Source organism: Martes martes, assembly GCF_963455335.1.
Source record: "Martes martes genome assembly, chromosome: 6".
Taxonomy (NCBI): domain Eukaryota; kingdom Metazoa; phylum Chordata; class Mammalia; order Carnivora; family Mustelidae; genus Martes; species Martes martes.
This window is the reverse complement of record NC_137893.1, coordinates 16,885,104-16,907,351: the sequence shown is the minus strand read 5'-3', so window position 1 is coordinate 16,907,351 and position 22,248 is coordinate 16,885,104. Positions and strand designations below refer to the sequence as shown.

The 22,248-nt window shown below is 42.2% G+C and overlaps 1 protein-coding gene across 1 annotated transcript in view; it reads left to right on the top strand.

The window, feature by feature from the left end:
* Positions 1 to 240: 240 nt before the first annotated feature.
* The window catches only part of DSE (dermatan sulfate epimerase), a gene marked incomplete at its 5' end in the record, with an annotated part of 83,831 nt that continues 61,823 nt past the window's right edge, over positions 241 to 22,248 (top strand). Inside the window, one exon of the mRNA XM_080807040.1 lies at positions 241 to 378. The remainder of the gene's footprint in view (positions 379 to 22,248) is intronic.

Sequence of the window (22,248 nt, the reverse complement as noted above, 5' to 3'; positions counted from 1 at the left end):
CGGCGTGGATGGGGGGCTCCCCGTTTCCCCCTCCCCATTCTCGCCTCCCCGGGCTCTGGTGACGTTGCGGTTTCCTCCTCCCTCCACCGAGCCTCAGCGCCGGCCGCGTCCCGCCCTCCTCCCCCTTCGCCCACACCCCACACCCCACACCCACCGGGCCGCCCGCCCAGCTCGCAGTAGCGCCGCCCGAGGCTGCAGCGGCGCATCCCGTGGCGCGGCGCCCACCGGCACCCTAGGCGCGGCGGGCGCGCTCCTCAGCAGCTCTGAGGGCGCCGCGGGCCCGGGCGCCCTGGAGTAAGGGGGCCGGGAGGGGGCTCCGGAGCCTGGGCCAAAGCTGGGGAGACGACGCCCGAGAGGACGAAGCCGCGGCGAGGAGCGGTAAGCGGAGGGGCGCGCGCGGCGGGCGCCGTTCTGGGCCCCGCGCGGCGCAACTTTCTTCCGGGGTCTCGGGCGGGTCCCTGGGCGCCAGCGGCAGAAGGAGAGCCACGTCCCCTGCAGGGCGCGGAGCGTTGCGGGCTGCTCGCCCGGGCCCGGCGCGGCTGGGGTGCTGGAGGGCGCGCGAGGCGTGGAGCCCGAGCCCTGGGCTTGCTGGGTCAGGGCAGCTCCCAGCCCCTTCCCACCCCTGGAGCGCCCGGCGCGGAGTCGGCGCCCCGTGAGGTCCCGGACACCGCTTTCGGTGCCGAGCTTCCCCGGCCCGCCCGCGGAGCTCCAGCTCCCCTCTGACGGGTCGGCCGGCACAGCCTCGCGCCCTTCTTCCCCTGCGTGCCCCGCTGGTTGGGGAGGGGGTGGTGATGGTCGTGCGCGCGGACCCCTCCGTGCGCGGGCAGCCCTTCCGTGCGGCTGCGGAAGCGGGGGAAGCCGGTCCCGAGCCTCCCCCGATGCCGGATTCCAGCGCCGCTTGGCCCCGCCGACACTCGGAGAGACTGTGGGTAAAGCTCTCTCGCGGGCAGCTCCTGGTGGTGGTGGTGGGACGCTTGACTCACAGGCTGGGAAGCTCTGTAAGCGATGCCACATGGGCTCGAGATCTGTTGCGGCTGCAATCTGAGCTAAGTTTGTGACCCGGGAACTTTCTCGTTTTCATCGCTCATTTGAGGCGGCAGCCTCCGCTCAGGCTGGCTGCCACTGAAGCTTGAAACCAAATCCGCTGCTTAAACGCAGGAGCCTCGTTTACCTGGAATTCCTTCGGTCGGGAAACGACACTTTGAGTTTCTAGGGATCTTCGTGTAGTAAAGTTCTTTAAATTTTCTTTCGTTCGACCTGGTTAATGAGACATTAAATTTGAGAATCGACGTTCTCACCTAGAAATCTTTTCAAAACAGGGTTTTCAGTATTTTTGACAATTTAATCTTTGAGGAATTCCCTTTTCTTCAGCTTTTAAAAAATTTTCTCAAGAAATGATAACTTCTGAAATGATGTATGTGCCATATTTGGTAGCATATTCAGACAGTACTACCAAAATGGGATCACGAAAATGTAATGACCTTGGAAGAATAGAGTATGGGATGATCTAAATATTTGTCATGTGTTAACTTTTTTCGTTTAAGGTCACCATATGGGCCCAAGTCCTTTTCTGAAGTGTGTAGGTTAGATGTATTTCAGTAGAAATGAGAAAGGGTGAAATTTAATGCCTCCATCATCTACTGACCCCGCTGTGTGGGTACAGCAAAAAATGCAAGACAGTGCTGGTAACTGAGGAAACATACAGAGGTATGTAAGAAACTGCCCTTAGTTCTCCTGGCTTTGTCAACGTAGGATGGGAGAAAACATAAAGCAGCAGCACCTGAGAGTCTGAGCCTGGGAAGGGTCATTTTCCATTGACTGGTATATCATGTCAGTGTCAGTTTCATCAATTTTTGGTTAATAAAGATAGTGGCCTGCGAAGTACATTTTTACATTCAGGTTAATAACGACTTATAGTACAGTAATCTCTGAGGTTAGGGGCCTCGTGTGAGAAGACACCGGTAGGAAATCAGCTAGGCTGGCCACATGAGGTCAGGACCCTTATAGTGACTAACATTTGTGTGGGTGTCAACTTTAGTATTTATAAAATTAGTTCACAAATTAGCTAATGCATGTTTTCAGTCAGATCTGTGGTCTGGCTAGTCCAGTTAATCTTGCACTGCTGCCCGGAGGGGACATGGTGGTCATCCATAAAGTTCTTAACTTCACAGATGTCCTACCTTCCCCAGTGCTTCTTTTTAAAGATTATTTAATCCCTGAAAAAGTGTTTTATGATTATAGGTGAAAGTGCATTCTGCAATTATGTAATAAAGTACTTATACATATTTTCATGTTCTTCGTGGTAGATTATTTTGATTTTTATTTGTACTGCTTCAGATTCACACTGTGTTGTGTGAAAGAAATTACATTATTCCCATTCAGTATTATGATTGCAGCAAATGGTTGGAAAGGAATAAGGATAAAATATTTAAACTTGGGTTTTAATATATCATATTAATATATTAATATATCATAAATACATAATTTAATATACATATATGTTATACAGTATATATACATTATATATACACACACATATATATATACTTACTAAAGTATAGTAAGTATTCTTATCGTTTTTCAGCCCCCCGCCCCTTCAAAAAAGAGAAGCAGTGTTATTGTGCTGGATTGTGTTTGTGACAGGCCTTGGAGTGAGGAGCCCGTGGTAGAGGGAACTTCAACATCATAGTGGATATTGGTATTTCATTTACCGAGAGGGGCTGGACCTTTACTATTCTGAAGGAGTGGGCGAGGGACTCGATAAGGTTCAATGGGCAGCAGCCTTCTCAAAGAATGTGTCCAAGCAGAGGACGGGACAGTTCTTGTTATTGATGCCTGAGGGGTTCTTCATCTTGGAATTACACCATCTTCCTCTAACTGACGGTCACCCAGTTAGCCAGCAGATGTTTGGATGACACAATGAAATTCTCTAAACGTAGAATCAGTGCCCAACATGGGAGTTAGGCAAGTGTGTAAGCCCAGAGTACCAAAAAGAGAAAATGTTTTCCCATGCAATTCATTGGGTGAGTTAGTGGCAGAATAGGAACTAGATATTAAAATCCCAGATTCCTGAGGCACTGATCCATGCGTCCATTTGTTGACCGTGATAATTAGGGATGGATGAATTTCAAAGTGTTGCCAACACTAATGCCCAATTCTAATAGGAAATTCCCTTTTAAAAATTAAACTCTGGGGGCGTCTGGGTGGCTCAGTATATAATGTATATATACTGTATAACATATATGTATATTAAATTATGTATTTATGATATATTAATATATTAATATGATATATTAAAACCCAAGTTTAAATATTTTATCCTTATTCCTTTCCAACCATTTATTTATTTGTCAAACAAATAAATAAAACCTTAAAAAAATAATAAAATACTTCTGTTAGTGAATAAACTTAGTCCCATGTTCTGATCTGTCTACACTTAGTGTTTCACAACTTCTAGTCACACACAGAAAAGTGGTTTGGTTAGCTCTTGGTGGAGAAGTGTCACAGAAAAGATTCAAACTAGTAGAAAGTGTTATGGGTGGGGTAAAGAAGTGCCATTAGGTTTAATAAACTCTTGCTCACAAATCCATATGTTTGGACAATTGAAGGAAAGGAAAGTCCCTGATAGACCATATGGCTACATGAACACTTGCAATACTCGCCTAGTACTGTGAAGTTTTTTTTCATATCTAGTATTTTCATATTTTAGCCTATGGAAATGGAGAGTGATACAGAGAAGGTGTCTTATCCTCATTTTAGGGGAGTGGAAGTGCAAATACTGTGGCGGTAAGAGACTTATCTGTCATTTTACAAATAATTAGTGGCCTACCTTAAATATGAGGTGAACCTGTATTGTACTTTTATTTCTACTTTTCTCCTTCATGACTTCAAGTTCATGTGATTAAAGACTCATATTTCATCTTCCTACAGATGTTGTGTATTATCCCTTTTACTACTCACTACTGACCAGGGACTGTCAGCTCCATCCAATGCTTATGTGCTTCCCAGACTGTTGTAAACTGGCTGTTTACAGACCCTCTTCCCACAGCTCCCTCTTCTTCCACTCTAGGCCTTGTAAGGATTCCATCGTGGGGCCTCTTCTAATTCCCAAATTCCTGCAGAGTCCTAGGCTCATGGCTCACTTCTCATTAGCTGCCTTAAGGTCTTGGGGTGCTTTCAGTTGTGTGGCTTGCTTCTGCCTCTCCAGGCAAGCTCCAGCCTGTTGAGGGTGTGGAATCCAGATCCTCTTTCAGATGCCCAGAAGAGTATAAACCTGCAGGAGGCAGAGTGAGCCTTTGCAGAGCCTGTTGGAGATCACAAAGAAGAAAAGGGAATGATTTTCATTTGGCAAGAGAAGAAAAGACTGTTGAGGCCATCTGTTTATTTCTTGAATGGGGTAGTTTGTTCAGTCCTTAATTCAGGAGAACACTATGAATTTTTAATGTGTATTGAGATTACCACTGGATTTCCTTCTAGTTGTTTCAACTCCTTTGGGATATTCCGTAAGCATGAACTTGGTGAGTGTTGTCGTCGAATGTTAGTAAACATTCCTGAAAGAACCGAATTTGCCTCTTCAGTAATATTTAGGAGCTGTAAACATACTGATAATAAGTGTGGTTTGTTTTGACATTTTATATTTGGGAATGGTTATGGTCGTTAGATAAGTATGGTCCTGATTTTAAAAATATAACAGAAGACATATATGCCATTAACTCTCCGTGGCTTGTATATGGCTTGTGTACGCATCGTTGGTTATCTGTGCCCATCTGCTTTGTCCTAGACAGGGTCAGAGAGAGTTTGCGACTGAGCGTATATTTCTGCATGCCGAAAAATTTTTTTGGTATTCTTTTTTTTTTTTTTTAAAGATTTTATTTATTTATTTGACAGACAGAGATCACAAGAGGCAGGCAGAGAGGCAGGCAGAGAGAGAAGGGGAAGCAGGCTCCCTGCAGAGCAGAGAGCCGGATGTGGGGCTCGATCCCAGGACCCTGGGATCATGACCTGAGCTGAAGGCAGAGGCTTTAACCCACTGAGCCACCCAGGTGCCCCAATTTTTTGGTATTCTTTATGGAATTAATATTGCCTCTCTTCTCCCCAGTTAATATGAAAAAAAAAAGGATAATCATAGTAAAATTCCATGTGTGTGTTTAAATTAGCATACATTGCTCTTTTAGTAGAAATCAAATAGGTCCACAATCAGTTAAAGAGCTGTCATTGAAATCTTTCTGTTTGAAATATTCATGGCATACACAGATGCCTTAGAGTTGTAAATTTGTATTGTTGATTAAATCAAGGCTTCTGCATTTTTCTCGTGTGTAACAAACTTAGCTACTAAGCCATACGCTCTTGATGCGTGCAGATGTTATACCACACCAAAGTTGAATCAGCATTTCATAACTCTTAAGAGGAATTTGTAAAGGAAATGGGCTTACCAAACTTGTGGGTCTATAATATTTTTATTGATGAAGTACACAGGCCATATACTGGCTTTACTGTTGGAGTCTCATGGCTAGTGCAGGAAAATGGGGTTATTTGTTCGCAATTCATGAAGTGGGAGGTAACAAGCTTAGGCTGGTTATGTACGTCTCAGTGTATAATGTAGGAAGTATTCTGCACGTGTCCTGACGCTAGCAGGAATTACTGATTTCCAGATGTCACAGACGACAGATTGACGCTTCCATTTAGAAGACTCTATCTTAGAGTGAAGCAGGGAAAGGGTTATTGCATTGCTAAGGTTAGTTTGCATCCAGAAAGTTGCGTCAGTGACAAGAAACTCAAGAATTGCATGATAAAAATCACCAAGTAGTTTAAAAGTGTTCCCATGCCAAGGTGCACTCAACAGCCTGACAGGCCCGGTAGAGGAGCAGGGAGGATGGCCTGGCCGCCGACAGCCCTGCTTACCCTCTCTACAGCGCTGCCTGTCATTCTTCTTGAAGCAGCCCGGTTTTAGTGGTTTGAGCCTACTGAGGTTAGACTGGAAATCATGGATTTCTAGAATTCCACAAATTCTGGTGAAGAACTCTTCTTGGGGCCTTGGCCGTTTACTGATAGCATTCTAGGAAGTACAAATGGGGCCAGACTCCCCAACCTTGTGGATAATCAGGCTTCAGCCAGCTGCATTTTGGAATCACCTGCAGAGTTTACACTTCTCCCCTGGGGGGAATGGGCCTGGCAGGAAGGAAAAAGTAGCCTGAAAGGGAGTGTTGAGCAGCTGTTTTCCATCGTCCCTGAAGAAAAAGTAGAGGAAATCGACTTAGAGCAAGCATCAAGAGGGATTTATGCTAAATACAGGGAAGTTTTTCTGAATGTTTTAACCTTTAGAATGGCTTTCTGAAGGAGGCGTTGGAGTTTAAGTGAGGCTGTCCTGGAGGGATGTTAGCATCTATCTTCTCGGGTTCTGATTTTATGACGTTGGCTCATCTGGATATGAAAATCTTAGGAAGTAAAAAGGATTTAATTATATGAATATAGAAGAAATGGTCAGTTTTAGTGTTTGAAACTCAAGTTACCTTTATGGTTTTTATTTATCATTTTTGTTATTAGAACAAAGTATTTGCTCACAGGCTAAATACTGATTATGTGTAAAAGTCCTTTAATCTTTCATTCAGGTACACATAATACCTGAAAATTCCTCTTCTCTATACTTAATATTTTCTCCCCCAAGGTTGCTTTTCTCCACATTTCTTTTTTATTCTAGAAAACCTTAAAAAAAGGTTTTGGCACCAGACTATAGTATTCCATTTGGGCTTTTCAGTAATATCTTTTATGTTTTTCTGTTCTGTCTTTTATAGCATAACTAGAGCGGCAGTAGTGGCCACAGGAACATATGGGGCATTCATCAGTCATGTGGTCAAAATACAGAGGTTGCCTATGTCAGAAAGAGTCTGGAAACTTGTCTCATTTACCAAACTTCTTATAGCAGTATTTATGGTTAAAAGTTAATAATGGTATTTATGAAAATGGAAAGTGAACTTTGTTTCATTTTTGTTTAAGAAAACAGAATTCCCAAGAGAATTGAGGGTTTCAGGTCGGTGGTTCTGGTTTTTTCTCTATATTAAAATTAGGCAGTACTTGAGGTGTAATTCTCTTAAAAGCAGGTTCATTTTGATACAACACAAAGTGTTGGAAAAACCACTCTCAGCCAGTGTCAGTGCGCAAGTAGTAGAACCCAGCAAAGTCATTGTCTTAGGCGATTGGCATTAGGTGTTTCAACTTAGTTTTACAGTGCATGGTTTTAAAGCAGTTTTGAAATGTTTTCTCAATTAACCTTTCTCAAAGGAAACCCTGATTCTTGGAGGCACTGAAAAACCTGCAGACTTATCTTAGGTAAGAGTGTCTTTTGCTGGCCCCTTTGGTGGTAAGCTTAATTTCTTCTTTACCTCCTTTATCTTTACCTTAAATCTTCCGTGAGTTAGAGGCTATATCAGTTCTACTTAGAACCCAGTAGAAGTAGAGAGCAAAATAAGAATCTGTTAGGGTACCTGGCCAGCTAGTTGGAAGAACCAGTGACTCTTGATCTCAGAGTCTTGAGTTCAAGCCCCACAGTGGGTATAGAGATCACTTAACTAAATGAACATTTAAAAAAATTTTTTTTAAAGATTTGTTTGACAGAGACCACAGGTAGGCTGAGAGGCAGGCAGGGGGTGGAGGGGAAGCAGACTTCCTGCTGAGCAGAGAGCCCAATGTGGGACTCAATCCCAGGACCCTGAGATCATGACCTGAGCTGAAGGCAGAGGCTTAACCCACTGAGCCACCCAGGCGCCCCGAACATTTAAAAATTGTAAGCTCTGCCGTTTCTTCTAAGGAAACAAACATTGTTCAGATTAGATTCACCACAAGTTAACCGTGTGCTATGTTATGGTTCTAAAGTTCTCACCATTAAAATGTTTAGACTTCCTGGGACTTGCATAGAATTATTCCGTCTTAAATTCAAATTAACAAATAATATTTTGAGTATCTGCTGCAAGAACTTGGGAATTTTACAAATTCAATTTCTTTTCTAATTGTTGAATTTCATCTTGCAAGTTTCAGGTTAAGTTGGACCACATTCAATATCACTTCTTGGGGAAGAAATGTGTGTTGTATTTATATTACTAAATTGCCATAAAATGATAAATCCTATGCCTAAAGAAGGTGAATTGAGCTAGCAGTGTTTGGGCAGTTTCATAACAGATCCTTCTTTGTGTGCTTACACCTTTTTTTCTTGTTGGTGAAGCCACTGAAGTTTGGTTCAGTGATTGCAAGTTTTAGAAAAGATAAATCTGTGTTACTTGGGAATGAATGCTTTGGTATATAACTTTTTCCAATGTACTTTTGAACCTGGAGAGTTAGATGAAAGAACATTATACTTCAGTGATAGAAATACTGAAAGGATTTAGTCATTCAGCAAGTATTTGCCAGGTACTTCTGTGTTTGAAGGGACGTCTGTGTGGAGGTTGAAGAGGGAAAGCATACAAAATAAATATGACATGGTTTCCAGCCTTGGGGAACTATAAAATCTGGTGGGAGAAGGATAACCGAGTATGAAACTTCATGAGAACAACGAAGTGAGGGCCAGACTCGAATGCGTGCAGTAGAATTGCAGGAGAGAGGAGATCCGTAGGATTCCCCAGGCAGAGAACACCCAGCTAGGAGGGGAGAATGAACTGGGCCTCAGAGGACTTTATGCCAGAAATGGGAAGGAAGAAAAGCCATCGTAAGCAGGGCAGCTGAGCCAAGGCACAGGAAGCAGAAAAGGAGTGGCTGCTAGGTTGAGGAGAACTTGGGAAAACCGTGGGAATTCACTTCTCTCCTATAACATTCTCTCTCCTTTCTTCCCTTCATTCTGGATCTGTTCCTTCACTGTTTTCCCCTGAGTATTTCTGGAAGGTCTGACTGCATGTAATCAGCGGTGTATGCCACTATAGGAAACAGACCAAGACCCCCACCTCGCAGACCCCTTCTAGCCCAGTGGGTAAGATTCACCTCCAATCCAGAGAGCACTGAAACCGTAAATATGAGAGAGGAAGATAACATACACCTTCAAAAAACTCGGTATGCATATAACTAGTACTAAATGCATACATTACTAAACGCAAGTAAAGCTATAAACATTTTTATGGACCCCTTTTTAGGCCCAGTTCAGGCACCAGCTCCCCAGTCCATCTTTCTCCACCCCAGCTAGTTTGTCATTCTCATGCAAACATCCTTCGTTTTATTTTAGTGGTTTGGGTGAAAATTTCATTGCTTTTGCCATCTTATAAGATGGTGTAAGCACCTTCTTGGCTGGCACTGTTCCTGAATTCTCAAGGTCTATTGAATGGTCATATATGAGGCCCCAGGGGAGACCACTTACGGATGAGTTGCAGGGAAGGCGTGGTAGAGAATGTTGCATTCTTGGAGAAAGACGAGAGGTCGGGCATGGAGCATCCTGGAGGGCAAACCCCGGGAAAGAGAGTAACAATGGGAATAAAAATGTGAGTTGTGCTCAAGGAAGAGCAGGTAAGGGCAAAGGTAAGGGCAAAGGTAGGACTCGTGTAGGGAGGGGACGAGTGATAAAATGGCAGGCCGGTGTTAGACTATGGGAGCTCTTGGATGAGAAATTTATTTATTGTGAGATATAGAGGCTCTTGGATAGGAAAGTGATATTATAATAGTGATTGTTTAGCTTGTGAGGAATTTGGTGGTTTACAAAGATAGTTGTGCCATGGGTAGTGTGGTCAGACTGCGTGGGTTTCTCTCTCTTGGCTCTTCACTGTCTGTGACCTTGGGTAACTTAGTCAATCCACCTATGCCTCAGTTTCTTCATCTGTTAAAAGGGGATGATATTAGTATCTACATTATGGGCCTGGCGAAGACTAAATGAGTTAATCCACGTGAAGTCCTTAACACAGTTCCTGGCACTTGGTAAGCGCTATATGTATTTATCGTTTATAGCAATAAGAATTACGATCTCTGCTTTAGAAATGAGAAAATTTAGAGCTAGGACTGTATTTGCTAGAGCCGCTGTAGCAAAGTGCCTCTAACTGTGTGGCTTAAACAATTCTAGAGGTTAGAAGTCCACAATTCTAGAGGCTAGAAGTCCAGGGTCAAGGCATGCATGGGAATGGTTCCTTCTAAGGCCACGAAGGAGAGTCTGTTCCATGCCTCTCTGCTAGCTTCCGGCAGTGTCTGCCAATCTTTGGCATTCCTAGGCTTGGCAATACTCCACCCTGATCTCTACCTTCATCATCCCTTGGCATTCTCCCTGTGTGTCTCTTTGTCTCCGAATGTCCTCTTTTTAGAAACATACCATATTCGATTAGGGACCCATCCTACTCCAATATGAGCTTTTCTTTATTAATTATATGTGCAACAACCCTGCTTCTAAGTAAGGTCACATTCTGAGATGTGGGTGATTCGGACTTCTACATGATGAACTTTTACGAGACACAATTCAACCCATAACAGACTCCAAGTCAGATCTATTGAGTCTACCACACTATGACCACGGTGTGCCAGAAGGATTGTGGAAAATGGGAGGAATCTGTAGGTCTGTATGAGAAACAGTTAATGAGCTCCCCTTGGTTCTTCTCTCTCCTGTTTGCCTGGACCCGCACCATTCCCTGAACGACTGCAATGATGGACATGTCCCAGAGAGCCCTGGGATATCGGTGTATCCCTGTCTCCTGAAGGGATCTTTTGTATTTCTTTCTTCTTTCCAGCGTAGCAGTCTTTTGCTTCTTTCCATTTGGGGATTGGAGATAAAGGTATTCAGAGAAGTTTAGGGATATTATACTTGCACTGGATAATTTCAGTCTTCTCTATAAATTTGGATGATAGATCACTGTCCATGGTATAGGTGATAAAAGAATAATTCAGTACTTTCGGGAAGAGGTAGAAATCCAAAGTATCGACAGTAAGGGTTTTACTGAAGAGTCGATTGGAGATGAGTAGGCAGGTCAATATGCTGAGGTCAGATAGAAGTTGAGGCCTCTCGGGTTTATTGTTGGAATTGAGGTGGAATGGGCAAGTATGATTGAGGTTTCTAAGTCACTGAGGACATTAGAAACATCCCCAAGCAATAGAAATTGCCTGTGATGGTTAAAAAGAGTACATCCACAAGTGGGGATTTCAAGTGGCAAATGTACCAGGAGAGTTACTGAGAGAACCAAGGGGTGGCCCCAGGAATCAAAAAGTCTTGCTCTACCTCCCTTGTGGGTTGGGAAGAATGAGGTGGTGACCTCCCAGAGAACACAGCAGAGCATAGGGTGTCACTGAAAGAATCAAAGTTTCTTTATAAAATCTTTAATTTGGAAGGAGCCTAAGTGACACCTGGTCCCCTGCCTCATTTAACTCAGGAATTGCCTGACAGGTGGTCCTCTTACCTTATCATTTAGGACGATACATGAGAAGAAAGTTAGAAAATAAGCTTAGCACAAAAGGAGTTTTCTCCAGCATCCAGATCCACGAAGAGAATGCCATCAGGTTTGACCAAAAGAAATAGCTAGGTGGAATCTGGTTGTGAGCAGAGGTTGGGTGAAACGGGTAGGTGGAGATGAGGAGTGCATGCCTCGAGTAGGAGATGCGGAGAACAGGCTAACATTCCCAGAGTAGGATGCTAAAGACAGTGCAACACAGAGACAGTTGATTCACCAAGACATCTAGTGAAGCATGCATGACCTGGGACATACAGACACAAACAGTAAATATCTGGCCATGTTTGAGGCTCTGACTTGGGGTATTTTTGTCAGGACACTTTTTTTTGGGCCTGTGGATCTGTAGCCAGGAGTTACTCTTTTGTTCTGCACGGTGATCATAGTTTCCAGCAGTCTAGTAAAGCTTTTCCTTAGATTGTTTCCTGGCTAGTAACACTTTATAGATCTATAAAAACTCACCATAATAAGATATTTAGCACAAAATAATAGGAGTAGAATAGGTGTATGAAAAATAATTCATTAGAGAGCATTCAGATTCTTTTGAATTCCTAGCTAAAAGAAATGTTATCAGTCCAGGAATTTTTTTTTTTAATTTACAAATAGCACTAATAAAGCCCTTATATGAAACCATTAAATTATTATCTTTGGGAATACAGTTAAAAGTGAGGACGTGAATCACTCTAAATTTCAAAACAGAACAACTTTAATAAATGTCTTAGCACCAGACAACCAACCATTGAGCAGAAGGAGAGGCCTGGCTGGTCTGGGCAGGAGTAGATGGGAAAAGTGGCGGAATGTCTAATCCAGTGTGAAACGGGCTGAAAGTTTTGTGGTGGCCTTTAGAGAAAGATCTTGAGAAAAACCCATGAAAACCATTTATGGACCGTGGGAAACAAAATGGGATACTCAGGACATGGAGTGTGATCTGAGGTGAGCCAGGCACATTAACAAGGGTGTGGCAAGACTTGGGGGGCACAGCAAGCCCCCTGTAGCCTGAAAAAGACATGGTGAGAGCTTTGTGCCTGAGGGAGGGTTGGGAGGGCAGTGGGGATGGTGGCAGCTGTCAATAAAGTGTAACCTTGAAAGGATCAAACATCGTAGTCCATTTTACCTCCAAATGGTTTGTCTTGGTACACAGAGATTTTTATTGCTTCTTTTTATGTAATTATAGTAATATAGTTATATAATTATGTGTGTAGTTATCTCTGAGTTTTTAAAGGTTAACATCTTGACACATTAGTGAATCCATTCAGTAAATAAACTCTGCATGTTTATTAAGTGTTGGGCACTCTTCTAAGTGTTGGGGATACAGCAGAAAGCAAAGGGCCCTCATGGAGCTTGCTTTCTAGAAGGGGCAGCCAGGCAGACAAAAGAAATAATAAATTATGTAGTAGATTAGAAGGTTATAAGTATTATGAAGAAAAGTAAAATCTGGAAGGGAGTTAGGGAATGGTGATGATTGATTTAAATAACATGGTCACAGCCAGCCTCGCTGGGGAAGTCACGTTTGAACAAAAACTTAAAGGAAGCAAGAGAGCAAGCCACATAGGTGTCTGGGGGTTCGCATGCTCAGCAGAAAGAACACAGGCACTGAGGAGGGGTGCAGAGGAGGGAGCGCGCCCCATGAATACAAGGAGAGCAGGGAGTCCACATGGCTAGAATGGGGAAAGAGAGAGTTGGAGGTCAAGAAAGCAGAGAGGCAACACGGGCAGGCCATGTAGTACCTTAAGAGTAATTGTAAGCTCTTTGGTTCTTGCTCTGAATGATGGGAAGCTACTGAAGGATATTTTATTTTATTTTATTTTAGTTATTTATTTTTAAAGATTTTATTTATTTGACAGAGAGAGAGAGAGCAGGCAAGCATAAGCAGGGGGAGCGGGAGAGGGAGAAGTAGGACTCAATCCCAGGACCTTGGGATCATGACCTGAGCTAAAAGCAGCTGCTTAACCAGCTGAGCCACCCAGGCACCCGACTGAAGGATTTTAAATAGAACAGTGACATAACCTGAATTGTAATTGAACAAGGTTGGCTCCGGCTCCTGTATTGAGAATGGCCATTGGGAGGGAAGGGTGAAGGCAGGCGGACGAGTTTGGAACCTTTTGCAGTAATTCCGGCAAGACATGGCATGGCTTAGGCGTTATGGCAGTGGTGAAAGCGTCTGGATTCTGGATGTATTTTGAGGGTGGAGTCAACAGAATTGGCTGATGGTTTAGACATGGAGACAGAGTGGGTAAGGGAAGGAGGGGGAGTTTGGGCCTCAATTGCTGGCAGGGTTGATTGCCAGTAACTGAGATGGGCAAGCCCTGAGAAGACAGTGCCTGTGTCTTTCGGTTAATTACATGTATGTATCATTGTTTTACAAACCAAAGCTGTGGTATTCTGAGTTTTGATTATGATTCATAAGAGGACGTTTGGAAAGTCCTTGGGATTTTGGTGCCAAAGAACTATGATCTGTGAGACAAAAATGAGAATTGAAAAAAGTGCATATAAAAATGTTTGAGAATGTTAAAGGCAGCAAAAAAGTTAAATGTTGTCATTGGTGAGTATTTGAAGACTGGAAAAATGGAAGAATGCTTGAATATAAATAAGGAATGAAAAAGAGCTTCATTATAGAGAGAAAAGCATCACTTTCCAAAATATACTCCATATACATACTCATGAATGTATATATACACTCATCCAATACATGAAATTTTTATTTTGATTGAATAAGCTGGAATTGTAGGTTTAATGCCAGCAAATTTCTTTCCCATGAAATTCTTTTAAGCCTTTTGCCTAACATCTGTGTGTTTCATTTTTTTGGATAATACCTACAACTTTGAGACCTTCTCTAAGTCTCGTACTGTATATTTTGCTCTGTCCTTTGCTTCAACAGCAGGATCCTTGGACAGAATCGTTTTTCTGGGGATAAATCCTAGAAAAATAGCAAAAGTTGAGCACAAAAAAAAGATTTGGTGAATAGTATCCCAGTACTTTCTAATGGGGCCAATGGTATGGCAAGACTCGCACTTCTAATAAGAATTTAGATGACTGGACTAAAAAGAAGACTGGGGAGGGGGTTCCCCAAGACCACTGCCAGACCCAGTGATCCACTGGAAGCTGCTCACAAAAAGGTGTTTTAATCATGAATAAATATGGTTTGACACAGCCAAGGATACAGATTAAAATCAGCAAAGGGAGGCACCTGGGTGGCTCAATGGGTTAAGCCTCTGCCTTCGGCTCAGGTCATGATCTCAGGGTCCTGGGATCGAGTTCCATATCGGGCTCTCTGGTCAGTAGGGAACCTGCTTCCCTCTCTCTCTGCCTGCCTCTCTGCCTACTTGTGATCTCTTTCTGTCAAATAAGTAAATAAAAAATCTTAAAAAAAAAATCAGCAAAGGGAAAAGGTACGTGGGGCATAGTTCAGGAGAAACCAGGCACAGGCTTCCGGGTCTCCTCTCTTTGTGGAGTGACACTCGTGGTCACAGTATGCGACAACATGTGCCAAGTGTTGCCAGCCAGGGGAGCTCACCCCAGCCTTGGTGTCCAGGGCTTTTACTGGGCTCCTTTTGTGTAGACATGGGGCACCCATATGACTGACTTCAGCTATTCCGAGTCTAGCCCCTCAGAGCAAAGATAGGAGTTTGTCATCAATCACACTGTTAGTATAAACCATCTGGTCATGCTGGTACTACCCGGCCTGAGGCCGCAGGTACACAAACAAACTTGAATCTGGTAGAATAGAACAGGCCTTTTTTAGAAATTTTGCAGGGTTTGAGTGGTGGGCCTACCATTTTCTGCATAGGGTGGTTAGCATGGTAGGGCCTTGAGGATGGTATTAATGTTTCCTCGAGTCATTATCAGAGGCTAACCCTATAGGACCAGATCCTGGAGGAGAATGATATCAGGATGTACCCCAAATATATATAGATTTAGCTAAATTCATAAATGAGTGACACTGAGTAGATTACAAATGAGAGGTTAAGTGTTTTACAGTACGTAGCCTGAGAATCTGTAATGTCATGGCTCATTCCATGGAGGTTTGCAGATACTGGGCTAGAGGAGCAGGGAACCTGACTTACAAGGACACGTGGTGTTGACTGAAATCAGGAAAGAGGTGGAAAGGAAGAAAGGGAGCCTTCAAGTTGACCCTGCAGCAGAGGAATTGGCTCATTCTAGTCTGGAGGCGGAGAAGTCCTATGATCTGCGCTCTGCAGGCTGGAGGCCAAGAAAGGTGTCGGTGTAAGACCAATCCAAGGGCAGAAGAAGACTGATGGCCCAGCTCTGGCGGACAGGCAGGCAGAGAGTGTGGAAAGAGTGAGTGCGCATGAATAAGAATGAATTCCCCCTCTATCTTTTGTTCTATTCAGACCCTCAGTGGGTTGAATAAGGCTCACCCACATCAAAGAGAACAATCCCCTTTACTTTTATTTGGTCTGCTGATTCAAATGCTAGCCTCTTATGGAAATCACTTCCTGGAGACACACCTAGAAGTAAAGTTTAGCAGATATCTGGGTGCCCATAGCCTGTCAAGTTGACATATAAAATTAGCTATCACAACTGGTAAGAAAGAAAAATTAAAGGGGGGAGAGTTGGTTATAGAATTACAGGTAGTTTTATCTACAAATTCCAGGAGTTACATTACCAACTGAAAGTAAATGTGTGTTGCCTTTTAGGGGAAGTAGAAAAAGTACTTCAATCAAACATCAGATTTTTTGAAGTTACATTTAGGTTCAAAGTGTTTTTTTTTCATATTTTAAATTTTGTCAAGACTGGTGCTTCTGTATGTGGGAATGATTTTCTTTTTTTCTTTTTACTCTTTTAAAGATTTTAAAGATTTTATTTATTTATTTGACAGAGACACAGCGAGAGAGGGAACACAAGCAGGGGGAGTGGGAGAGGGAGAAGCAGGCTTCCCGCTGAGCAGGGAGCCTGATGCGGGACTTGATTCCAGGGCTCTGGGATCATGACTCAGGCCGAAGGCAGATGCCTAACCACTGACCACCCAGGCTGTAGGATGTTTTTCTGACTATAAACACATACGTGTCATTATGGTATATCAGAAAACTTTATCTCTCTATATAAATATTGGTTGATGAAGAAATAACATTAGATTGAAGACTTCTTTTCTTTTTCAGACGTGTTGAGTTACTTGGAATACGTAGCCTGAAAGTTATAAATGTGCTGTTGAGAAGGAAGAAGGAGAAACCTCTTGGCTGCAGATACTTTATATTTGTGAAAATTATTTGATATTTTTAGGCTCCCAATGACTCTGCAAGGTTCTGAACACACAATGCATTGTACCTATTTTAAAAATAACATTCTGCGTGTGGTAGTTTAGTGAGCGCTTCCGCCTGGTGTCATGGCACACTTCCTCTCCATTGGACTGACCTTGGTTTCGCTGAGAAGAGGATGACTGCTAGTACTTACTGAACACCTTCTAAGTCCTAGACACCCTTTTAATGTTTTAGGTGTATCAGCAAATTGAAGAGCACAGAAACCCTATAAGGAAGTTATTATTTTATCCAGTCTACTTAGGGGAAAACAGGCACCTAGCTAAGGCTGTGGTGGCACTGGGATTCAGACCTTGGAAGTCTGGCTCCAGCCTGTGGCCACAGCCACTAATCATGTTCTGAGGTGAACAATGATGACTAGCATTTTCGGGGAAGTCTTAACCAGAAGGTGTAAGTGCTGTATAAGTGTTATCTCATTTAATCTCCCAACCGTTATATGAGATGAATACTATTTTCATCTTCATTGGAAATGAGGGACTGAGTTTCGATAGTTGGCTTGTCTAAAGTCACAGAGAGGTAAACAAAAGCCACTCTGATCCCCTTGTGAGCTCTCTTAGCCACGTCACCAGTCTGCCCTTGTCGATCTATGGCAGAAAGAAAAATTGTGTTTTAGTTTTCATGATTATTTATGGTTTTGTTTTACTGTTGTTTGAAATTATATGAAGTTATATTTAGCCACTAGCTTCATTATCTTCTTTTCTATACTTTGTATTTTTAGCCAGTAATGCCAGAAAAGTGTTTTCATGGTTAAAACTACTGCTGAGAAAGCCATAGCAGATTTTGTAGAACCTTCCAGAGAATTTGTGGTTACTTACTGTTTAGAAGAATTGTGAGGAAAAAAAAATTGTTAATTTTCTTTTGGGGCCAACTATAGTCAGTTAAATAAATTACATTAGACTAAGGGAGAATTCCTAATCATTTTTATTGTCAGAGTAATACAAGTTCTGCAGTTTAAAATGAACCAACTCAGGGGCTTGTGAATGGCTCAGTGGATTGAGTGGCTGACCCTTGATTTTGGCTCAGGTTGTGATCTTAGGGTCATGGGATTGACCGGTGTGGGGTTCTGCTCCTGATGGGGAGTCTGCTTGGGATTCTCTCCCTCTGCTCCTCTCCCTGCTCATGTTCCCATGAACATGCACCCTCTCTCAAATAAATAAATCCTTAAAAAAAAAAAAAACCCTCAGAAACATCATTTTCTTAGATTTTTATAATTGTTAAGAGCAGAGCATAATTTTTCTTGTTTACTTTTTATCACTATGCCTAGCAGGGTTCCTGGATTTAATAGCTGCTCAATATGTAGCTGAATTAATTAATTAATATTTACAAGAAATTCTTACCCCTGACATGGATGGGAAATTGATCTTCCAGTTCTGAAAAACAATGCATTGGAAAACTTAATGTGCATAAATTACTACTTTTTTAGGGACACCTGAGTGGCTCACTTGGTTAAGCATCTACCTTCAGCTCAAGTCATGATCCTAGGACCCTGGGATGGAGTCCCATATCAGGCTCCTTGCTCAACAGGAATCCTGCTTCTCCCTCTGCCTGCAGCTCCCCATGCTTGTGCGCTCTCTCTCTCTCTCTCTGACAAATAAATTTTAAAAATCTTTTAAAAAATTACTACTTTTTAAAAGCTTTGGAATACCAAAAAGAAATACACTTAATTATATTCAACATTATATTATCTGAAAATAGTATCAGAATAAAAAATTTCTTAACCATTTTATTTATTTATTATTTTAAAATATTTTATTTATTTGACAGAGAGCATAAGCCAGGGAGAGGAGCAAAGGGAGAGGGAGAAGCAGGCTCTCTGCTGAGCAGGGAGCCAGATGCAGGGTGTGGGACTCAATCCCAAGACTCCAGGATCATGACCTGAGCTGAAGGCAGATGCTTAACGAACTGAGCCACCCAGGCACCCCCAAGAATTTTTTTTTTAAAGATTTTACTTATTTACCTGAGAGAGAACAAGGGAGAGAGAGAGAGAACACAGAGGGAGAGGGAGAAGCAGAGTCCCTGCTGAGCAGGGAGCCCAATGTGGGGCTTGATTGCAAGACCCTGAGATCATGACCTGAGCCAAAGGCAGACACTTAACTGACTGAGCCACCCAGGTGCCCCCAGAATTAAAAAATTTGAAAATACTTGAGCATATTGTATTCTAACACCATCATTAAGAAGATCAATTAAAATTGTAATAAAGAGGGGAGCCTGGGTGGCTCAGTGGATTAAGCCTCTGCCTTCAGCTCAGGTCATGATCCCAGGGTCCTGGGATCGAGCCCGGTGTTGGGCTCTCTGCTCAGCAGGGAGCCTGCTTCCCCCTCTCTCTCTGCCTGCCTCTCTGTCTCTCTCTCTGTCAAATAAATAAATAAAATCTTTAAAAAAAAAATTGTAATAAAGAGGTACCAATTAGAAGGTGTTCAATTGTTAGACTGCTAGGTAAACTAGTATTTACTTAGAGCTTAGAAAGTGTAACCAACCATTTCATTTTTCTCATTTAGACTTTTTATAGGTAAAATTAGCTGCTTCATTGATCTCCTCAGTGACTTTGTAGCTTCTCCTCCTCACCTTTACCCTGCTTTCTCTTTGCCTCCATGAAAGTACAGATTTTACTTCCTTCCTATTTTCTATAAGACAGCCACACTCTCAAAAAGTGGATCTTATTTTTTAGGTAATACCTTCATTTATTTTTTAGGTAATACCTTCATTTATTTTTTTTTTTAAAGTAACGTTTATACCCAACATGGGGCTTGAACTCATGATCTCAAGATCAAGAGTCGCATGCTCTACTGACTAAGTGAGACAGGCTCCCCCAAAGCCGAATCTTAATGGTTCTTAGTTTTGTAGTAATGCACACCAGGCAGAGCTCTACCACGAAATGATGCCTTCAGTTTGATAGCCACTACATTACTTATTCAAGTAGTCCTCTGGTGAATGGGAGATGGAGCCTTCATTTTAAGATCTTTTTTTTTAATTTATTTATTTGTCAGAGAGAGAGAGACAGAGAGAGAGAGTGAGCACTGGCAGACGGAGGTAGAGGGAGAAGCAGGCTCCCTGCCGAGCAAGGAGCCCGATGTGGGACTCCATCCCAGGACGCTGGGATCATGACCTGAGCCGAAGGCAGCTGCTTAATCAACTGAGCCACCCAGGCGTCCCTGGAGCCTTCATTTTAAACATAATTTAGGTTAACCATTCTTCTCATAGAAGGAAGTTATATAGTGTTCATTGTTGGTCTAGAAAGAAGTGAGCTTCAGATTACACTGTCAGAAAATGTGTTATTTTCACAAAAAACTTTCCCAGGAACAATATAGAAATGGTCTTGGACTGCACAGAGCTGCACTTAACTTACAAACCTAACTTAAAGTTTCTCCAGTGTTGAGTGTGAAGGTGGTGAGTACCATTATTATACACAGTGTGGTTTTGCTGTGTGGGTTCAAAGTTGTAATTACTCCCTCAGTAGTGTGTGTAAATTCTTGGGGGTTCCATATGCTATAATTTCATATTGTGGATTTTGTTTTGGAAATGACTTTTTGGGGAGATATATTTCATTTCACCCTAAATAAGGAAAATAATAAACCCTCAGTAAAAGGAACTTTTCATTTTGATTAAGAGCCCATGGTTTTTAAAGTATTCTTTTTTGGCTGAGTCTACAGGCTCTGCACATCAGGGAATATAATTTTAGCAAATGATTGTGTAGTACCAAAACCATATGTTTTCTTAGGATTTGATGTATGTAAGAATAATGTTAGATTTATTTCACTACAGAAATTTACCAAAGACATAAAAGGTTTTATTTTGATATTGAGGTAAAATTATTTTCCAAAAAAAGGATCCTAATTATACATTTAATAAAATTGAAATAGAAAAGTAAGGAGAACTTAAAATATGTACCTTCCCTTCATTAAGATATGTGGAAACAGTGAAGTAGTATGTGTGAGACCATAGCAAGATGGTTCTCAAGTACTTGGAAATAGATTTCTCTGAGAGTTCAATCCTAAAATAGATTAGAGAAGGAAATGTGCAGCTCTGTTAAGGTCTATGTTAGTCCTCTCAGGGCGTCAGAGTTTGCCTGAAACCTGACTGGAGGCCTAAAGATGAGGGAACTTGGTTTTCAGTGGAGTTGTAATTGCTAACTTCTATAGCACCTATACATTTTCCAGGGAGGAGGATCCAAGGTCAGGGGCATTCTGTTGTCTGGTTTGCAGGACTGTTTTAGCCCCTCATGGATACGGGCACATCCAGTTCTAGTGTGGGAAGTCTTTAGCTGTCCTAATCAGGTAGCTGGCTATTGGGCCTCTCCATTGGCTTGGGCAAACAGGAACATGTACTCTTGAGCTAAAATCAGTGGGGGTGGTGGCAGGAGCTGTGGGGTATGTACATTTTGCTCTTTCCTAAATATCATTACAATTCAATTTAAAAATTTTTGTTTTTAATGATATCCCAAGGGCATCTGTGACAGATGCTGACAGCGCAGCCTCCTTTCAAGCAAGTCATGGCGGTGCTCTTGACTGGTTGAGTTGCCCCAAGCCCAGGGCCCCTCACCTGGCAATTATCAAATAATTTCACTACCTGTGTGGTTTTCTGATGAAGCCAGAAAATATTTCCCAATCTGCTTGATAGTTGTATTTCTCATCAATGAAGGCACTGACATTGTGGTTCTATGTATGTTCGGGGAGGAGGGTTTTAGTTTTATTAATATCGGATAGCATGTCCAGGATGATCTGCTGAGATACTGATGACATGGCCTGAGTCAACTGTTTACCTTATCAGCTCAGGCGGGGCCAGCAGATGTCTCCCAAGTACTCATGTAGTGTTTCAGTCATATAAATTTATCGCTAGGAAACACTCTCCTGCCAGAGATTTTATTTTCCAGCCCCTGTTGTATCACTGGGCCTTTTGAAAGAACACAGCAAGAAGCAGTCACCTTTTATACCCCAAGAATTACGGGCCTTGGGAGGCAATCAAATTCAGATACCATTTATTTAATCATTATTCTTTTCTTTGAGGGCAAAACTCCTGGCAAATACTTGAAAAATCTCAAGGGTTTTATGCTTTCTTTTCTAGTGAGTGTTGAGCTTACTAATGAATGATGTTTTAAAAAGTCAGGAGCATCGTGTTTGAGTTTCAGATGAGTTTCTAAAAAGTGGCATTGACCTTGCCCAGTACTTAATATCTGTGATTTTCCTTCTTTTCCTTGTAATATTCAGTTTCGTTCAAAAAAATATTTTATGGATAGGTTAATATAATCTTGCATGTCTGAATCTTCTTCCCTTTTATTAAAAATATTTATAGAGCTCTTCACGTCAGGGTCTATGCTAAGTGCATCACATAATATTTAATCACCCTGTGAAGTTGGGATTGGTTTATGGATGAGAGAATGGAGACTTTGAAAGCAGGAGTCAGTTGATCAAACCTAGCAGACAGCAAAGCAGGGATTTATTCTTCTGTCCGTGCCCAGTGTTAATCATAATGCTGTGCTCCTGGGACTTGACACATGCTGTAACTGAATTTTTAATCTATCTTAATTTGGAACATGTTTTATTTTCTACAGGGTAAGGTCACTCTTCAATCCTTATGCTTTC